Source organism: Kogia breviceps, chromosome 8, assembly GCF_026419965.1.
Source record: "Kogia breviceps isolate mKogBre1 chromosome 8, mKogBre1 haplotype 1, whole genome shotgun sequence".
Lineage (NCBI taxonomy): Eukaryota > Metazoa > Chordata > Mammalia > Artiodactyla > Physeteridae > Kogia > Kogia breviceps.
The window spans coordinates 89,345,283-89,366,032 of record NC_081317.1 but is presented as its reverse complement, the minus strand read 5'-3'; the positions used below and the strand labels follow the sequence as shown (position 1 = coordinate 89,366,032).

The 20,750-nt window shown below is 42.6% G+C and overlaps 1 protein-coding gene across 2 annotated transcripts in view; it reads left to right on the top strand.

Annotated features, from left to right (window-relative positions):
* Nucleotides 1-3,091: 3,091 nt before the first annotated feature.
* The window catches only part of RNF38 (ring finger protein 38), a 123,568-nt gene continuing 105,909 nt past the window's right edge, over nucleotides 3,092-20,750 (top strand). For both annotated transcript variants that reach the window (XM_059072181.2, XM_059072177.2), the window contains exon 1: nucleotides 3,092-3,183. The gene's annotated coding sequence lies outside the window, so the exon portion shown is untranslated. The remainder of the gene's footprint in view (nucleotides 3,184-20,750) is intronic.

Genomic DNA, 20,750 nt, shown 5'->3' with positions numbered 1-20,750 from the left:
CTCACCAGAAACTGACCACATTGCCATCTTGATCTTGGACTTTCAGCCTCCAGAACTGTGAGTAAATTAAATTTCACTTGTTTATACCACCAGCCTATGGTATTTTGTTATGGCAGCCCGAACTAAGATAGTAGCTAATGCCACTGAGTTGTATACCTGAAAATTGTTAAAATGATAAAATTATGATATGTATTTTTTACCACAATAAAAGAAAATGGAAACAAAAAATGAAAAGGGCAATTCTGGTATCTTGCCTCTCTTTGTAAATCTGCCTGTGCCAATCTTAGAAGGACATTAGTAATTGTACAGTAGTGACTCTAGGCAACTCCCTCAGCCCTTCTGCCTTATATGAATGAGGTTAGTGAGGATTAGAGAAATAAACTGAATTAACCAGGATAGTAGTTCTCTCTTCCCCATCCTGTATTCCCTACCTTCAGGAATGCCACCACTATCACCCAGTTGCCCAAGCCAAAAATCTGTCATCTTTGATTCTCTCTCACCTCCCTCAACAGCTATGTCTTGGTAATTCTACTACCTTAATATCTCTCTATTCCTACCATCTCTGCCTCAGTTTGGGTCACTTTCATCCCTTGCCTATTATGATAGCTTTTCCCCTGGTTTTATTACCTCTCTTCTTATTCCCTTCCAGTCTATTTTCTACAAAGCAGCCAGAGTCTTTCCAAAGTCTAATCTGATCATGTCTCTCTCATTAAACCTTTCAATAGCTCCCTTTAGTTACTTGGGGTAAGCTCAAATGCCTCAACCCGGCACTCAAGACTCTTCATGGTCTTCTGGTCTCTTCTTAACTCTCCAGTCTGATCTCTCAGCTCACCACCCAGGCTGTGCTCCAGCCCTATTAATGTGGTTTCCTAAACACATCATACTCGTCTCTTCCCGATCATTGCTGGAGGATGGAAATTTTCAGAGATAAAGGTCACAGGACACATGGATGTCATCCATTCTTTCTTTTGCATTCCTTAACTGTCAAGGTGAGGTGGCCCAGGGCCTGGCCTGGCCCTCTCCCTTGTTTCTTCCTGGCCTGCGAGGCAGCCTCAGTGGGCTTCTTTGGTTACTGAATCCAACTGCTTTCCTGCCCCTTCTCTTCTAGGGTTGGTGGGCAAAACATGTGACCAAACTGAAGTTGTAAGAGCTGAAACTGGAGCTTGGGCTTTGGAGTGAAAATAGGCCTGATTTCATTCAAGGCTGTGAGACCTATCAAAAGAGATAAGAACACTATGGCTCGCGGGCATTCTACAGTAGGCATTGGGAACCAAACCCAGCTAGTAATATGATGTTACCTGCCTTCTCTGCGACCAGAAAGTCAAGGGTGGGATTCAGGATACTAGGTGCTTTGGCTGATTATAATCTTAATGTCTTTCCACTCCACTTTCCCCCAGTCTGCTCCACCTGGTAAACTCCTACTCATCCTTAAATTCTTAACTTCTAAGAATATATCTCACCAGCCTCCAAGGAGATCGTAAACTCTTTCAAGTCCCGGACTGTATCTCTATCAATGTATCCTAGTGTCTAGCATTGGTCACGATTGTATAAATGAAAAGATCATACACTTAGTTAAGTGTTAGGGTGTAATTTGAAATGTATGTTGCCGAAGATTCATCCCCACTTCTCTCATGCGGCCAGCCCACCACTGTAGTACCATGCCTTGTCAACTTGTAGCTCTCTCTCTACCTGCTTAGTCCCCAGTCGGTTGCTGCATGTTGGGAAAGGCTGAGCATAATACTTTATTGAAATGAACTATTCAGCAGTTTAGTAGCACTCCTACCCGCCACGGCTGTACTTAGAGGCACTCCTATTTCAGGACAGACTTTATTTTGCTCCCCTATGGCTTTGATTTGAGAGTCAGAGAAACATGAAAGGAAAATGTTTTCAGTAACTAACATCACATCCAAGGAGAAGAGGGTGCAAGGGGGTCATGAGTCTGCAGAGCTCTTCTCTCATAAGAAAACTGTCAGCACATCTCAAAAGCCTTTCTGTACCTCACAGTCTCTCCCTTTCTTGATACTAGGCACAGCCGAGTTAGATGGTTTCCTGTCTTTTAACAACAAGAGGGTTTAAAGTAAGAAAGAGGAAGATAAAGTCAGAGAAAGGGGCGAGGGATCAGGCTGGCTTCTGCTCATAATTCAAGATGGGTCTCTAGACTCAGAGAAGGCAGCGCATCTCCATCAGTTTCGTTTCTGCTTCTGCTACCCTCTCTGGGTCCACAGGGACTGATTTACCACTGAGACACAGCCCAAGAAGGGAAGGGAGAGTTTCTTTCCTAAGTGTCTGAAAAGGAAAAACTTTGAGGAAACAGCCAAGAGAGGGAGAGGAGAGGAGTCCGTGGCTCTAGAGTGGGGAGAGGTGGAGGAAGGAGGCCGAGGCAGCACAACCCATGGAATGGGAGCCTGCGGGCGGGCGGGCGCGCCGGCAGGCAGCAGCTACCCGGGCCAAGCCCCCGGCAAACTCGCGGACGCCGACATCGGCGCCACAGGCAGCCGCGGCGGAGCCCCAGGCACAGGCGGGCCTGGGTGGCGCGAGGCCTTGCCCCGGAGGCCCGCGGCCTTACCCCGGAGTCTGACCGGGGGCGGAGCAGCCCCCGAAACTGGGCTCTCCCAGCGGGCGGCCCTTAGTCTCCCCGCCTCAGCAGCAGAAAATGCCCCACGGCGCCGCCCGCCTAGCCCGTGAGCCTCGGCCGGCCGAGGAGCTCGCCGCCCATTGGCGGCGCCGGCGCTGCGTCCCCACCCCCCTCCGCGTCCCCGCCCCCTCCGCTGCCGCCGCCGCTTCCCGGCTCCGCCTCCTCCTCCTCCGGGAGCCGCCTCCGTCGCCGCCGCTGCTGCCTCCACCGCCACCGCCGCCGCCGGCCCGGGCCCAGCCAGCGCCCGCCGCGCCGGAGTCGAGTCGCAGCCGGAGCTGCTGCTCGCGGCCCCGCCATGAGCGGAAGCGCCGCCGCCGCGGTCGCCGCCGCTGCCGCCTCAGCAGCCGCGGCCGCCGCGCACTTCCAGCCTCAGTCGTCGTCTCCCAGGCCGGGCCCCGCCGAGCTCGGGCCCCCGCGCCGCCCGCGCCCCCTGCCGCCGCCGCCCCGGCCCGAGCCCGCCGCAGCCGGCCGCCTTAGCCCTCCGGGCCACGGGCCTCTCCGGGCGGGCGCCCAGGGTGGCGGCGCCTGCGGCCGAGCGCCGGGAGCAGGTACGGGGTCCAGGAGCGGGCCAGGCGGGGAGGGGCGTGGGTTGGTCTCGGGTGTGTGCGTTGGGGGGGCGCCCAGAGGCGTGTGGTGCAGCCGCCCAGCCCCGCGGCGGGGGTGGAGCGTTGTCCGGGTCAGGTTAGCCCGGCCCTGGAGCCCCTGTGAACCCTGCGTCTCCGCTGCGCGGAGCGGCTCACAAAGCGTTTTCTCCCCTGGTGGGTAACCCCCTCCCCTAGGGTGGGCAGGGCAGGACCTCTCTAGGTCTCCTCTGGGTGGCGGAGGAAACGGAGGTTTACAGGGGGAAGTGACTTGCCCAAGGTCACATAGCCGGCGAAAGTCGTAACCTGGCTGGGACCACAGGGTCACTCTGGGCCGGCGCGGGTCCGGAGCAGGGGGCGCTGGGAGGAGGAAGAACCCCTAGCCCCGGAGAGATTGATCGCGGAGGAGGGGGCGCTAGGCCCCGGCCCCAGGCACGCCCACCCAGCGCTTTTGGGGCTGGCTTAGGAGAAAGGATCTTTTGCAGGCTGGGACGGAGGAGAGTAGCTGCTGATGTGGGGGATTGGTGGTGTCCTGGGGAGCCGCAGGGGGAGAGACTCCTGTGAGGTTGTCCTCTCAGGGAACAGGGCTTTCTTGAGTGAGTAGGTCAGAGCTTCGGAAAGTTCTTATTGCGGGGACCATTTGGTCTCTGCCAGGCCACCTTTTCCACCACTGCACGGACTAAACCAATCCAGCTGTAATTAATAGGAGGAGGCCTGCCTGTTTTTGTGGAGGCGCCTGTAAGGTGTCTTTTTCACGAAATGGCCCGAGTTTCATTCCTGCCCCAACCAAGTGTATATATGGCCCTAGTAAAGACGTTTCTGCCACAGAAAGCCAAATGAGGTTTTCCCAGGTGGTCTGGACCTGTCACACTTGGGGAACCCCCAGAGAAAGAACAGCTGTCCCAGGCGTGAAGGGGTAGGAAGTGAGAGGATTGGGACAGGTCACCCACCTCCCTGGCATGGAAGAGGGTCATGTACTGCATGAGATTCCCGTTTTTCTTTCGGGTGGGTTGTTTTTATTGTGGATGCATCTTGGAAAGGGACTTGGGGTTCTAGAGGCAACGGAGAGAGAGTAGTGTTATAGTCAATGAAGAGGGTCCTGTGGAGTTAGAAATTAGAAGCTGTAGAATGGGGGAAAAGGGGGAAATTTATTCATTGTGGGGGAAGGGAGATGAAAGGGTTGCTTGAAGGGAGGGGGACAGTGTCTAGTGTAGAGAAAAAGATTGGGCTGTTTTAAAGAGGGAGCCAAAGGTAATGAGCTTGAAAGGAGTCTGTTAGAGGTGGATGATATCTTACAAGGTTGAGTAATAGGTATTGGTCTGCAATCACATCATTTTCTTTGAGTAAAGACAGTTGTAAGTACTTTTACATAATGTTTTGGGTACTCCCCCCCCCATTCTCTCTCATGTTCTAAGGCTGCAGGCCCGTAGTATTGTCTTGGAAGTAAGCCTTGACAAAAGAGGGAAGGGAAAGACTAATTAGCAAATGCATTAATTAGGGCTCTTTGTCCAAGATGATTCCTTGTTTAAGTCAGCTGTTTTCTTGCTGCCGTCCCGCACCTCAGCTTTCCAGTTGTGGTGGCTGTTGGCAAGGTTCTTTGGGAAGAACTGTCCTTATTCAGACAAGATGGGTTAAATTTTTCTAAAAAACTGAGAAAAACATATTTGACATATATATAAAAGTATGAAAATTTACTTGTCAAAGACTTAAAATCAGGGAAATGCAAATTGAAACATTAGTGACATGCCATTTCACACTCATCAGATTGTCAGAAATTAAATGCTGTGATAACCAAGTGTTAGTAAGGTTATGGGGAAATCACCTTTTATATACTGCTAGTGGGAATGTAAATAGATACAGTCACTCTGGAGAGTAGCATAGTGATGTCTAGCAGGAGGAGGGCAAACAAATCTATGTACATAAAATGTCCATTTCTGGGTATATACTTTAAGAGATCTTTGCACACTTGTCCAAGAAAATAAGTACAAAAGAAGTACAGGAATGTTTATTGCTGCTTAAATGTCCACCAATAGGGAAATACATAAATTGTTAGATAGTCCCACACAATTGAATATTAGAGCACTGAAAAATAAACTATAGCCACATGCATTAAAATGGTTGAATCTTACAAACATAACAGGGGCTGGGGGAGCAAGTAACAGAAGAATTATTAGAGAATGTTTCCACTTGCATAAAATCTGAAAACATGCAAAATAATATTGTCTGTGTACATATGAAGTAATAGTATAAAAACATCATGGTAACAACTAATACCAAATTCAGAGTAGTGGTTATCTCTCAGGAGAGTGGGTGAGGAATGGAATTGATCAGGGGTACACAGAGGGCTTTAGTTATATCTAGTATTTTATTAAACCTTAATCAGAGAATTGCAAATTAAGATTTGCTTATCTTGGATGTAGGGTACAGAGATATTTAAATATTTTTCAGATGTTTGAAATAGTTCTCAACATGCAAAACAATTGCTTGTTTACATAGCAGAGGATTTTTGTCCCATAATAGTGAAATTCCTAGCCACAGGATCCAGCCCAGCACAGCCTGTTAGGCATGCTGGCTGGTGATCCTTTTCTCACCCCATTCTGACCCGCAAAGCCTAGTTTTGTGATGGATGACTTTTATTTTGGAACAGTTGATAAGCACGTGGAGGATTTCCCAGTCTTTCTAAACTTTCTGGTGGACCTAGGTCAGCAGTTTGAGTTTTGTCAAAATATAAGTGCTCCAGGACATTCTGATCTATCAAATGTAGGGAGGGACCCAGAAATCTGATTCTGAACGTGTTCCCTAATAGATTCTCATGCCCACTAAAGTTTGAGAACCACTGCCTTAAGGTTTCTTCTGACTCTGGGCTGTACTACTTCTCAGCTTTGCCCAGCCTAGTCCCCAGGCTGCCTTCTGTTGCCCCTCCTGCACGACTAGGACTAATTTGGACCCATGTGATATTTAGCTCTTCTGTAGGGCATAAAAGAATGATCGGCTTGGAAGCCATTGAATGTTAAACCCTTCATAATCCAGGTTGTCTATTCCTCTTATTTTCATGCAGGTAGCTAAGGGCCAGGGCTGTTTATCAGGTTTTATAAACTTTAACCACATGTATCACTGTGTATGGTTTTATAGTTAGGATAGGAGCAAAAAAGTGTCTGACTGAGAAGGAAAACTAGCAAATTGGAGAAAGTAAACCCCCAAAGGTAAATGTATGTGATCATGCCTTTCTCTGCAGATGATAGTGATTGTTTGCCTGTTTTAGCTTAGCACATGCATTTGAAGTTCAGCTATTTGAACCTGTAGTCAAAGATTGGGGGCTTTAGGAACAACTGATTATTCCTCTAGATGGAAGAGTTTCCTTTCTCTCAAATTTTCTAGTTTTCCTTCTTTGCTAGACCCTTTTTCCTCTGGTCCTAATGATGTTTGTGAATGAATTTATATTAACGTGTGAGGATTTCTGGTAATGAAATTTGTAAAATGCTGTTTGTTGTTGGTGACATTCTTCTTTTTGGAAACCTACTTTGCAGGTGCAGTTTTGCCCCAGGTACACTTTTGCAGGGCTGCTGATGAGGGTTGTGTGGCTTGTTCTCAGCACTGGGTGCTTGTTTTGTTTTGCAAGTGGGAGTAGAAACCCATTTTGTGCTCCACTTACCAAGATGAACACCTTGTGTGGAAACTGTGTCCCCTTAGTGGGGGCACCCTTTTCTAATCCTTACAAAGGTGCTCTGTGAACTAGCATGGCCCTGCGACTTTGGAACTGTTGGTCCAGCTGTTACCCGTCCATACTCACCACAGGCTCTGTGAAGAGGGCTGGTCGCTGCTAGGCCTGAGACTCCAAAAGAGTTTTCTCCATGTGAGCTTTTCATGGGAAAGGGCCTACCTCTGGCTTTTCATTACCATGCTCAGTTGAACCAAAGAGTTCAGCTCAAAATTGTAAAATTTGTTATGGGTCTGGAGAAATTGTACAGAATAAACAATTTGATAAATACCATTATTTATGGAAAGGCAATGAGAAAGAAATCATTAAAAAGACAAAAGCATCTGGTAAGTGAAGGAGAGAAAGTAGCTATGTGCCACATTTGCTCATGCAGTCACATAGTGCTCACTTTGAGGGGGATATACGATACTGTTTTTCTCTTCCTATTTCCTCCTACACTAGTATTCCTGAATTTCTTAAGACCTCAGGCTTTTTAGCCAATTTTGAAAATATTTGCCCATTTGTATTTTCCATTAAGCGGTTGTTTATGCTTCCTGCTGTTTCATTTTTTCTTGGAGAGAGAGGAAGGGGGAGTGCTGAACCAAGAACAAGACTGGACTTCCTACTGCTTTTGCAAATAATGGCAGCCTGTTTTTTCAGAACAGTTGTCATGGAAGAGTGCTGTTCTGTGGGCTCAAGGGAGAGGTACAATTTGAAGTGGTTTCTATTGTCTTTTTTATTATTATTTTAAAACATGATTGAGGGTGATGGATAGAGGGTTCCATTGTGCTTTTGCTGCTGTCTTGAATAAATTTTTTTTTAAAGAAAATGTATGTAAATAAAACTGAAAATGTTTAACAAAACTAGTCTTATGCCCACACAAGGAGAATAAACAGTTCTCACCTATAAGCCTCACCCAAAGCAGTTTCAGGGTTTTTCTTCTGTTTTTAGTTTAAATGGATATTAGTGCTATTCTAGGGACTGCTTGGGACAGTTAACCATGTTGGGCAGGTGGAGGAGAATGATGGGATTATACTAGAGTTTATCAGTAGCCCCCTCCAGTCATGATATGGAAAGCTGTCACTGTATTGTCTGCATTTGTGATAAAATATGTGTAGAAATGAGGGAGAGATTGTAAGTTTTGATATAACCATTTGACCCTGTTGAAAGAAGGGAAGAAGTGGTAAAGAGGAAGAAATACATGCATGGAAGAGAGAGTTGCAAGCAATTAAGTAGTAGAACATTTTGTAGTGCTTCTGGGATGTACCTTAAGTTGAAAGTCACCTGTCAGTATCTGTTATGCTTCAGCACCTTTGATTTCAGTGTTTGCAGATGGTGCTCATTGATCTTTAGTTGAAGTCTGTTTTATTGTCACAGAGCTGGAAAGCGAGCAGTTTTGAAGACTACACTGAAGTAGTAGGGGAGGCAAAGTAAAACAAGTATTCATTTTCATAATCACTTTTGCAGCTAGAAGATGGGACTCTAATAATTTTTAAAAAGTATTTTCATTTGGCTTTTAGGCTATTTTATTTTTTTAAATTTTTAATAGATTTGTCTTCCTATGTAGATTTTTGCTGCCGCCTGAATACGTGTTTGAGTGAGCACCTACTGGGTGCTGGTAATACCAGTACTAGCCACTGATTCATTGGGGTGATAGCTTCACTGTCAGAGACTTCATTACCTGAAGTACTGAGAACAGCACAAAGGAGTATGTTTCAGCTACTGCTTTCTTTTCTCCCCCTTTTCATGCTTCCCTGGCCTTTTGGGCTTGGTGGTGATCTCTCCATCTGTCAGAACAGGTCCTGTCCTTTACTCTCCTCATGGGAGGGGTGCAGAGGCTTTGTAGAACCTTTGGGCTGGACACGCACAAGTAAAACCCCTCGAACAATATTGAACCAGACCCGAAGGCCTCCAGAGTGACCCCAGCTCCTCTTCTTTCGTTGCTGCCTATGTTGCCACCACCCACACTTTGCTGTGGAGCCTGGAAGGCGCCCCCCTCACCCCCAATCATACAAAGAGGCTTTGTGCTCTGAGGATGTTTTAAAGGCGGGATCACTGTAATTATAATTCCCTAAGCACAACCAAGTAATGGGGGCAGACAGGGTAAAGATGGTATCCAAGTACTTGTTGGTAGGGAGAAGTCAGGCGGGGATTAAAAGCATCTGGAGACAGTACCAAAATGGATAATGGAGCGTTGTTGGTAATGCTGACAGGAATGTGTTTAAATGAATACATTTCAAGGTTTTAAATTCTAATACTTGCAAGATACTTGAAGCTTTAAAAAGCACAAGACAGCCGGAACTTTTTTTTTCTAGTCTAAAACTGTAACTGAAAAGTACTTTACAGTGGGACTTCCGTGGTGGCACAGTGGTTAAGAATCCGCCTGCCAATGCAGGGGACACAGGTTGGAGTCCTGGTCCAGGAAGATCCCACATGCTGCGGAGCAGCTAAGCCTGTGCGCCACAACTACTGAGCCTGTGCTCTAGAGCCCGTGAGTCACAACTACTGAGCCCACATGCCACAGCTACTGAAGCCCGCGTGCCTAGAGCCCCTGCTCTGCAGCAAGAGCAGCCACGGCAGTGAGAAGCACGCGCACTGCAACGAAGAGTGGCCCCCACTCGCTGCAGCTGGAGAAAGCCTGCATGCAGCAACGAGGACCCAAGACAGCCAAAAATAAATAAATAAATAATAATAAATAAATTTATATTTTAAAAAAAAGTACTTTACAAGAAGGTATGTAGAAATCCAGGCTTGCTTTGTTTTATGCTTGTGTTGCCAGAATGATTGATTGCCCAAGAAAGCCAAATCTATAACTTGCTTACTATCCATGGGGTGCTCTTGCTAATCTTTTTTTTTTTTTAAGTTTCTAAAAGTTAGCACTGACTGACATCTTGGGAAGCTGATTTCCCCCTACCACCACCAGAAAATAATCAATGAATCTGGGATATGTGTTTAGTAACCTCTTATATCAACCATCCTGTCATGATGTGCTTCTAAGATCTGTTGGCAATCAATCTTCTAGTGAACACTTTTTTTTTTTTTTACTATGTTAACTATTAGTATATTACTTTACTAGTGTCTCAAACGTCTTTCTTCCTTCCTGCCTCCCTTCTTTCCTTCCTCCCTCCCTCCCTTCCTTCCCTTCTCTCTCTCCCTTTTATACTGACAAATAAAATTGTATGTATTTAGTGTGCAATGTGATGGTTTGATATTTGTGTACATGGCGAAATGATTACCATGGTCAGGTTAATTAATACATTCGTCACTTCACATAACTACCTTTTTTCTTGGTGAGAATGCTTAAGATCTATTTTCTTAGCAAATTTCAAGTATACAGTACTATTAACTATAGTCACCATGCTGTACATTAGAGCCTCAGAACTTACTTATCTTATAACTGAAGGCTTGTGCCTTTTGACCAACATCTCATTTCCTCCACTCCCCAGGCTCTGGTAACCACCATTCTAATCTCTGTTTCCATGGGTTTGACTTTTATATTAAAAAACAAATTATTATTTTAGATTCTACGTATAAGTGACATCTTAAAGTATTTATTTGTCTTTCTCTCTTTGGCTTATTTCACTTTACATTATATCCTCCAGTTTCATCCATGTTGTTGCAAATGGTAGGATTTCCTTCTTTCTTCATGGCTGAATAATATTCCATTGTATGTATATACCACAACTTCTTCATCCACTCATTCATCAGACACTTAGGTTCTTTCTCTATCTTAGCTATTGTGAATAATGCTGCAATGAACATGGGAGTGCAGATATCTTGAGGAAATCTGCCTTAAATTTATCATCACATAAGAATCCTGGGTAGTCCATTACAAAGATATTGCCCAAATAATCCTTAAAACGACTGTATCAATCTGACAGCTAAATTTTATGAGATTTAAAAATATACAAGGTTCCATTTTATCTGCTTTTAATGAAAAGTAAGGGTGATTACCCCTGTTTTAGGCAAGTATACTGCTCAGCAGTGACTTAACATTTTACCAGCTGTTACTTGGCTACTTCATTTGCTTAATTTATAGTACATATTTCTTGCAATACATATACATATAACTTCTGACTGTTTACTTCACTGCTCTGGTGACCAGTAAAAGTAACAATAAAACATTTATTGAATGCCTACTATGTACCAGACACAGTGGGGATTTCAGATTTGATTCAGATATACAACAGTTTAGCAATAGACTCTGACAGTGTGTTAGTTGACCAAACAAATTTTTGGGTTTGAGAACATCAAAATTGCATAAATAGTAGTGATATGATATAATCATGATAATTAACATTGCTAAAGCACAGATCTAATCAGGTCACAAATTTAAGTGGCTGCCTTGTAAGTAAAATATTTTTTGGTTTGGCATTCAGGGCCAGCATAATTGGGTCTTCATTATTCCAGTCTCTACTATTCTTCATGAATATTCTGCAGGGAAGTGTAATGCCCTGTTTCCATGTGTGTGTGTATCACTTTTTCACCTCTGTTCATTTGATTGTTGCTTCAGCTTTAATTTTTCCTATCTTCTCCAAGTCCTGCTTATTTTTTAATATCTAGATAATAGTGGTCACTTACTGTGTGCTTATTATGTGCAAGGCTCTGTTCTAAGTGGTTTACCTGGATTAATTCATTTAATTTTCACTACAATCCTCTAAGGTTGATGCTTTTATCATCTTCATTGTGCAGATGAAGAAACTGGAGCGCAGAGAGGTTAAATAACTTGCTAAAGATGACGCAGCTATTAAGAGTGTTATCTAGGATATGAACCCAAGCCGTCTTATTCCAGAGTCTGTACTTTTAGCCATCATACTTTACGTCTCACTTTATAGATGGCTTAAGCAAACATAGCAGTTAAGTTTTGGTAAGAAGATTGAACATAAGCAAAGGTGACCACTGTCTTAGCCACTAGAGAGAATTTGCAGTCTTCAGTTTTACCTTTGTTCCTCCTGAGAAATACACTCCGTTTAAGTTCTGAATTTTTGTGTTAGGATTATTTAATTTTCTTTTTAGTCATTCATTACTTTTTCACATAATAAGGAGTAGGAGTACCTGCATTGGAGTGGGTTCACCTCAGATCAGGTATATTTAAATTGCTTCTTAGAAAATCTCCCATGTTCCGTGATTCTGAACATTGGTCTTAACTCAGTGCTTGTTTGGTCACTTACGCAGATACAAAACTTCTCACAGAAAAATTTGGCCCTATTCAGAACCCCACCTTTTTGTGGATATGAGTACCTCCCTCTCTGAAATTAGTACAAGAATGGATGTTAGACTTCTTTTTAGCCTTCTTAATTTCCATAATAAACTTTGATTTGTCACAAGCTAAAGCATAAACATATCCCTTTATTCAGTGGTATAGAATATGAATATTTCAGGCATCAGTTGGAGAGCCTGGTGCTGTGTTGATGCTGTCTGACATAGTAGATTATTTGAGGAAAATAATGTAGCGTAGTGGTTCCCAAATGAACTACTTCAGACTTGGTTGGAATGCTTGTTGAAAATTCTGTCTTTAGGTGGCCCAAAGTTGGAATCTGAGATTAAATTTTCTCAAGCAGTTAGATGTGTTTCTAATATTATTTCGTTTATGTTGTGGGCTTAATAGGCATTGGTGGGCCATACATTTAGAAAATATTCTATGGGAAAATGGGATTCTAAGGTCAAAACGAGATACAGTAGTTCTAGACTTTTGGAACATGTCATGTTTTTGAGTTAAGCACTGCCAGCTCAGTCTTTTTCTTTGTTTTGGATAGTTGGAAAAGAAAAATGAATTCTCCACCTTTCAAATAACTAAGCAATATGAGAATTAATTCATAGGAGGAAGATAGTCTTCTATTCAGGCAGGATAAAAGCTGATTAAATCCAGATAATTGAGGAATTTCCACCCATATACTGGTTTGTGTTTCTTTAAGAACCTTAGCATCAGAACATCTCTAGAGTTACAGTATGGGGCTCTAATGGAAGACATTGTTGACTGTCTTTGCTGTATATGAAGAATATGAGTCATGAATTCTTGTGATCTAATTATCCAATATTTCTATTAAAAACTATGCATAAATTGAAAACAGAAATTACTATTCCATGATATATGTATATATATATTTGAAGAAGATGTTGGGAGTAGGAGTTTATTAATTAATTAATTAATTTTTGCTGTGTTGGGTCTTCGTTTCTGTGCGAGGGCTTTCTCTAGTTGTGGCAAGTGGGGGCCACTCTTCATCTCAGTGCACGGGCCTTTCACCGTCGCGGCCTCTCTTGTTGCAGAGCACAGGCTCCAGACTCGCAGGCTCAGCAGTTGTGGCTCACGGGCCTAGTTGCTCCGCGGCATTGCGGGATCCTCCCAGACCAGGGCTCGAACCTGTGTCCCCTGGATTAGCAGGCAGATTCTCAACCACTGCGCCACCAGGGAAGCCCTCCATGATATTTTTGAGCTTTAACTTTAAATAAAAGCCACCATTGTGTGCTTAACAACAACAAAAAACAACCTGCAAAGGCAAAACCCTGCAAAGGCAACAAGTCAAAAGATTTGCCTTCTTGGGCTTCCCTGGTGGCGCAGTGGTTGAGAGTCCGCCTGCCGATGCACGGGACACGGGTTTGTGCCTCGGTCCGGGAGAATCCCACATGCCGCGGAGCGGCTTGTCCCGTGAGCCATGGCCGCTGAGCCTGCGCGTCCGGAGCCTGTGCTCCACAACGGGAGAGGCCACAGCAGTGAGAGGCCCGTGTACCGCAAAAAAAAAAAAAAAAAAAAAAGATTTGCCTTCTTAAAGTGAATCTGTGTTTAATTCATGAAATTATTAATGTTCATGAGATAAAACTAAAGTCAGAATTTGACTCTAGAATGTTTAGGTAATTCTGTACATATTTTGAGTCTAGCTTTTGGTAGAAGAAAATCTTTAAAAAATGAACTGTCTCAATTGCCATAAATGATTTTAAGAAACAATTGTGTGGGGTGAGGATAGAAATCAAACTAGTTTTTCCATACCAAAATCTTTTTATAGCACTTTTGAGATGTAAACATGTTCCTTTCATTTTTTCATTTTCATTTTTAAAAAAATTTTAACATCTTTATTAGAAACATGTTTCCTTTCGAAATAAAATTGTTTGATAGAATAGTTATATTATTTTTCCTGATGCTATGTAATTAAAAACCCAAGGCCCAAATTTATTTTCTCATGATTAAAAGTTTCTTTGTATGGAAGAAAAGTTATCAGACGGAAAAGGAGCTTTAGAAATTTTGATTCTGAGATTGCTTTAAGAAGGGAGAGAGGCAAGTCAAATTGGGTTTGGGCCCCACAGAATTGACTATGTTACTTCCTGTGTCAGGAAAGCTCAGAGAGAGGGGGCTGTGCTGCCTTGGGGCGGGGCATAAGCCTGGTAGGAACTAGAAGTGAAACTGGAAGTGCCTTAAAAAAGCAGATCGTTGTGTTAGCCCGAATCAGGCTGCCTAAGCAGTGAGACAGTCCGATTCTCAAGCACAAATGTATATATGTCGTTGCTTTGGCAGATTTCCTGAGAAAGTCAACATGTTTGCCCGTGACTCAGGACAGACCTAAAGACTCCGTGGAGAAAAATGAGAGAAGAGCAAAGGAAGAGGGGCTTTAGGTTGCAGGTTTTGAAAGAAAATGTCAGCCTTTGAGGGAGGCAGCAGGAAGTTAAAGGTGGAATTCTGGGGACATTTTCCCTTCCCCACACGCTCTGTAGAGGTGGAGGCTGCAGTATGGAAGTGGAGGGTAGATACACTTGTAAATGTTGATAAAAGTATCCTTGTTAGATCAGAAAAGGTGTATCCCTGTGCTTTGTTTTAAAATGATGGATTCCCATTACAGTATTAGTGATACAAACAGAGGTTAGCTAGTCTTACATAATTTTATTATGCCTGGGGTTAACATTGAAATTAACTTATTTTAAAAGAAAAATGAGAACTTATGATATAATATTGACACCTAAGAGCGGTACATTTCCAGGGTGGTTTAAAGGTAGTTATGTGCTATCTGTCACGCACAAAAGACGACACTGCTAACATGGTCTGCCTAACTAGGGCATGCAGTGCTGATGTTTTTCCCACAGGAGTGATAGATTTAAATTAAAAGAAGTTTAAAACCACTGCTCTTTTTGCTGGCCTCCCCCCTTCCCATCTCCAGAAACCACTCATAATACCCTGTGTGCGGATAGGTGCGGGTAATGTGGATTGGGGTTAGGTTTATAGCTCAGAGGTAGACCGGCTTCTTAACACTTCAGTTTACTTACGCATCACCCCCGGATCTAGTTAAAAAGCAGATTCCTAGCAAGGGCACAGGTGATGGAGTAGTGGCACTCAAACTTTAGCCTGCATAATCGTCTTGTGGGGCTGGTTAGAAGGAAGGTTACTGGGCCCCACTTCCTGAGCTTTTGATTCACTGTACTAGGGTGGGGCCTTTTAAACAAATTCCTAGGTGATGCTAATGCAGCTGTTGGGGGAGTGTGGGGATATTTTGAGAACCACTGAGGTAGGGTGTAAACAACCCTGAGGAGATTTCAAACTGTTCCTCTTGGTTCCTTGAGCATTATTTTATAACTGAACTGAAAATGGTGAGAAGAAAAGGTTGCAGAAAGTAATAGGGTTATTAATACTGTTCATGTTGAGCAAACTACACCTCCTAAAGCAATTCTGTGTGTTTTATTGTGGTGAGTATGTGTCTCTGTCTAGAAAAAAGTCAGTGACAAATCGCATCAAAATGATGATAATAAAGATGATTACTTCTGGAGAAGGATCCAGGATTATGGAGGGTGGGATTTTAGCTTTCTATGTAAGTTTTTCATTTTTAATGAAGATATTGTACTTCTATTTATGTAATTAATTTTATAAAAAGGGAAAAGAAATCTGGGCCCGGGTACCTTCTATTTACTTCTCCATGCCTGTCCTTCACCCATTTCCACCTGGTTCTCTGCCCCAGGGAAAGAGTTCCCAGGTCTTCTGGTTGGGTTCAGCCTTAAGAGGAGATTGAAGGGAAGGAGAAGAATGAGGTCAGAATATTTATTCTCTCTCAGGGTGGCCGGCCTTACATTACCTGGGTTCTGGTACTCTCTGTGTCCTGTCTTTTTCGGAGCCAGAGTGATAATTGTTATGCTATAGCTAGTTCTGTTCATCCCCTGTGGTTTCTGTAGGCCTCACCTCCCAACTTTGTAATTATTCCTTTTATAAATAAACCCCCTTCAGATTATTCTAATTTGAGTTTGCCATCTCTTCACTGTTGGGGTAATGACTGATGGACTCTCCATTCTTATTCCTCTCCTTACTATAATCCCAGAGGTAGTGACAGTGCTATTTAGATATGTGTATCTTTCCAGACATTTTCTATACATAGCGTGGCTGTCAAATAAACAAATAAATAAAACACAGGGATCATATTCTTCCTATTCTTTACATTGTTTTTTTTTTACATCATACTATATTGCGACCATCTTTCTACATCAGTGTAATCTACCTCATTTTTAATAACTGTAATATCCATTGTATTTGATAATGGCCGTACCACAATTTAACCAGTTCCTTATATATTTAACATGACATTTTTAATCATATACTGAATTTTCATTAATACTTAGATCTGTTTCTCACTCTGTTCTATTGATCTGTCAGTATTCTGGCACCAATATTATATGTTTTACTTATTGTAGTTTTATATGGATAAATGCTTTGTAGGGCAACTCCTTGTAGTTATTATTATTTTGAAAAAAGACTTTTGCCTTTCATTACATGCTTTTCCCCACTGTCCAGATACTTTTTTAAAGTTTGGTTTTTTTTTTTTTTTTTTTTTTTTTTTTTTTTTTTTTTTTTGGTGGTACGCGGTCCTCTCACTGTTGTGTCCTCTCGCGTTGCGGAGCACAGGCTCTGGACGCGCAGGCTCATCCGGACGCGCAGGCTCAGCGGCCATGGCTCACGGGCCCAGCCGCTCTGCAGCATGTGGGATCTTCCCGGACCGGGGCATGGACCCGTGTCCCCTGCATCGGCAGGCGGATTCTCAACCACTGCGCCACCAGGGAAGCCCTTTTTTAAAGTTTTTGTCAGGATTACTGCGAAAATCCCATTGATACGCAGATTGGAAAAGCATTAAATTTATGAAGTTGGAAATAGTTGATCTCATCACACCATTAACATCTATCAATCTATTAACATGATTTCTTTCCCCTTTTCTTATAGTATGTGCCTTAGTAGAGCTTAGTAGTGCCATAGTATGTGCCTTAGTAGGTAGGGCTTTGTAGTTTAATTCACATAATGTCAATTCCATAGTCTTTTATGTTCTTCTTGCTTTTAAAAAAATTTTTATTTATTTATTTATTTTGGCTGTGTTGGGTCTTTGTTGCTGCATGTGGGCTTTCTCTAGTTGCGGCCGGGGCTACTCTTTGTTGTGGTGCGTGGGCTTCTTACCGCGGTGGCTTCTCTTGTTGCAGAGCATGGGCTCTAGGTGTTCAGGCTGCAGTAGTTGTGGCACTTGGGCTCAGTTGTTGTGGCTCGCGGGCTCTAGAGCACAGGCTCAGTAGTTGTGGCGCATGGGCTTAGTTGCTCCGCGGCATGTGGGATCTTCCCGGACCAAGGCTCAAACCCGTGTCCCTGCATTGGCAGGTGGATTCTTAACCACCATGCCACTAGGGAAGCCCCTCTTCTTGCTTTTGACAGTGGGATGTTTTTCATCATATTTTTTGAGCTTTGCTGATGTTAGGGAAAGCTGTTGATTTTTGTATATTTATTTAAAAACCTGCCAATTTCCTGAGCTCTTTCAGTCATTTTAGTAATTTTTCATAGATTTTTCTTGGGTATTCCAGTTGAACAGCTCTATTATTGGACAATGCTGCTAATTTAGACTCCTTTTCAGTACTTTTCCTCTGTTATTTTTCTTTCTTTTTTCATTGGCTACACTATAACATCCAGAAAATGTCATATTCAATATTTGACTGTAGCGTAATGAGGCTGCCTCAGTTGTGTTTCACTGTTCATTGTGGGGTTGACTGTGGGTCTGAAAGCTGACAAGTTAAAGAAGTAGTATTTTTATTTATTAAGTGCTTTTCTTAGAAAGAATAAGTTTGTCAAATGCCTTCCAACTCAATTATCTACCCTTGGAGGTTATGTCTCTTTTTACTTATTTATGTGCTGAATTACATTAATCAATTTTTAGTATGGAATTATCCCTAAATTTTTGTAATGGAGCTCATAGTACTGGATTGATTTGTTAGTATTTAGGGCTTTGGTATATAATCACAAGAGAGAAGGCCTGTAAGTTTCCTTCCTTGTACCATTCTTGATATAAGGATTTTGGTAGCATGGAAAAATAGCCTTTGGGGAGGAAGGACAGTAACCATTTCTTTTTTTTTTTTTTTTTCTTTTGCTGTACACGAGCTTTTCACTGTCGTGGCCTCTCCCGTTGCGGAGCACAGGCTCCGGGCGCGCAGGCTCAGCGGCCATGGCTCACGGGCCCAAGCCGCTCCGCGGCATGTGGGATCTTCCCGGACCGGAGCACGAAGCCGTGCCCCTGCATCGGCAGGCGGACTCCCAACCACTGTGCCACCAGGGAAGCCCACCATTTCTATTTTGTTTTTTAGCTTATTCCATTCAGTTTTCGGTTTTGGGTGTGTGTGTGTGTGTTGGGGGGGGGGAGCAGTCAATTTTGGCAAAATTTTTTTTTTGAGAAAATTAAATTCTTTTCCAGATTAAAAAAAAAGTATGAGTGAGTTCATTATGTTCTTTTACTTTTTAAAATTTTCTCTGGGCCTTCTCTGGTGGCGCAGTGGTTGAGAGTCCGCCTGCCGATGCAGGGGACATGGGTTCGCGCCCCGGTCCGGGAGGATCTCATATGCTGTGGAGCGGCTGGGCCCGTGAGCCATGGCCGCTGAGCCTGCGCGTCCGGAGCCTGTGCTCCGCAACGCGAGAGGCCACAACAGTGAGAGGCCCGCGTACCACAAAAAAATAAAATAAAATAAAATAAACTTTTCTCTGTAAGTGATTTTATGAACTTTCTTCATAAGCTATATTTTGTTCTATTTTGATTAGATTAAAATCTCCCGGCCTATTTCCTCATCTGTAAAATAGGTATAATGAAAATGAGCTAATATATGTGCCAACTACATAGTAAGCAATCAAATGATTGTTGCTGTTATTTTTTTAGAAAAATGATTATCTTTTATTCTTGGATCTATTATTTCTATGTTTTTGTATACTGATTGAGGAATTTCTGTTCTTTATTAAATTCTGTCTGTACACCTTAAAAGATTTAAAAAGTGTATACATTTATTGTCTTCTGATTATAAAAATGCACATTGCAAAAAATTCAAACATTACAGAAATATGTATCAGAGAAAATTAAGTCCCTTTATCTGAATTCTTCAGAGATCAATGAGAACAGGTTTGTGTGTATACTCGTGTGTGTGTGTTTTACTCTGCACATACATATATGTGTATAAATTTATAAAAAGTGGGACCATATTGTATATATATGGTTTTGAAACTTTCTTTGTTTCCACTTTATATCTTGGATCCCTTTCCAAGTCAGTATTTATAGACCTAGTTATTCTTTGCTAAAACCTTTATTTAACATGTGATATATTTATAAAACATGCACATCTTGTAAGTTTGCCAATCAGTGAGAAATCACAATGTGAACACACTTGTGTACCCAACAGACAGGTCAAGAAATATATTAAAGTTACCCCAGACACCTTCCATTGTGCCCCCTACCTCATTCTTTTATAAAATTTAACAGCTTTGTTGAGATATAACTTACATATCACACAGTTCACTTAGTGTAGAGTTCAATGGCTTTTAGTATTTTGGTATATTCATACTTGTGCAGCCATCACCACTGTCTAATTCCAGAATCTTTTCATTGCTCAGAAAAGAAACCCTGTACCCACTGGCAGTCAGTCTCCATTTCCTCCCACCCCAAGCTTAGGAAACAACTACCTACTTTTCTTTTTCTATAGATTTGCCTATTCTGGACCTTTTATAGTGGAATCATACAATATACAGTCTTTTATGACTGGCTTCTTTCACTTAGCATAGTGCTTTCAGGTTCATGTTGTAACATATATCAACATTTCATTGCTTTTCATGACCAAATGATACTCAGTGTATGTATATACTATATTTTATTTATTCATCTATCAATTAATGGACATTTGGGTTGCATTCACTTTTGGACTAATATGAATAATGCTCCTGTGAACATTTGTGTACTAGATTTTGCATGGACATATGTTTACATTTCTTTAAGATACATACACACACACACGCGCATGCACGCACACACACATATATGTATCACCCCAGGAGTGGAATTACTGTGTCAAATTATAACTCTGTGTTTAACGTTTTGAGGACTTGCCAAACTGTTTTCCAATGTGGTTGTACCATTTCTTTTTACATTTCCACCAGCAATGTATGAGAGTCCTGATTTCTTCACATTATCATAAAAACTGTTACTGTCTGTCTGTCTTATCGGTGCATTGGTAGTTCACTATGGTTTCGATTTGCATTTCCCTAGTGGCTAGTAATATTGAGCATCTTTTCATGTGTTACTGATCCATGTAGATTTAAAAAAGGCTTTTAAACTTTCTCTAATTGTCAGGCAGAGCTAAATAGTATCTTTGGTGTCCTCATAATTTTTTTTAAATTAATTAATTAATTTTTAAATTTTTGGCTGTGTTGGGTCTTCATTTCTGTGCGAGGGCTTTCTCTAGTTGTGGCAAGCGGGGGCCACTCTTCATCGCGGTGCACGGACCTCTCACCATCGCGGCCTCTCTGTTGCGGAGCACAGGCTCCAGACACGCAGGCTCAGTAGTTGTGGCTCACGGAACTAGTTGC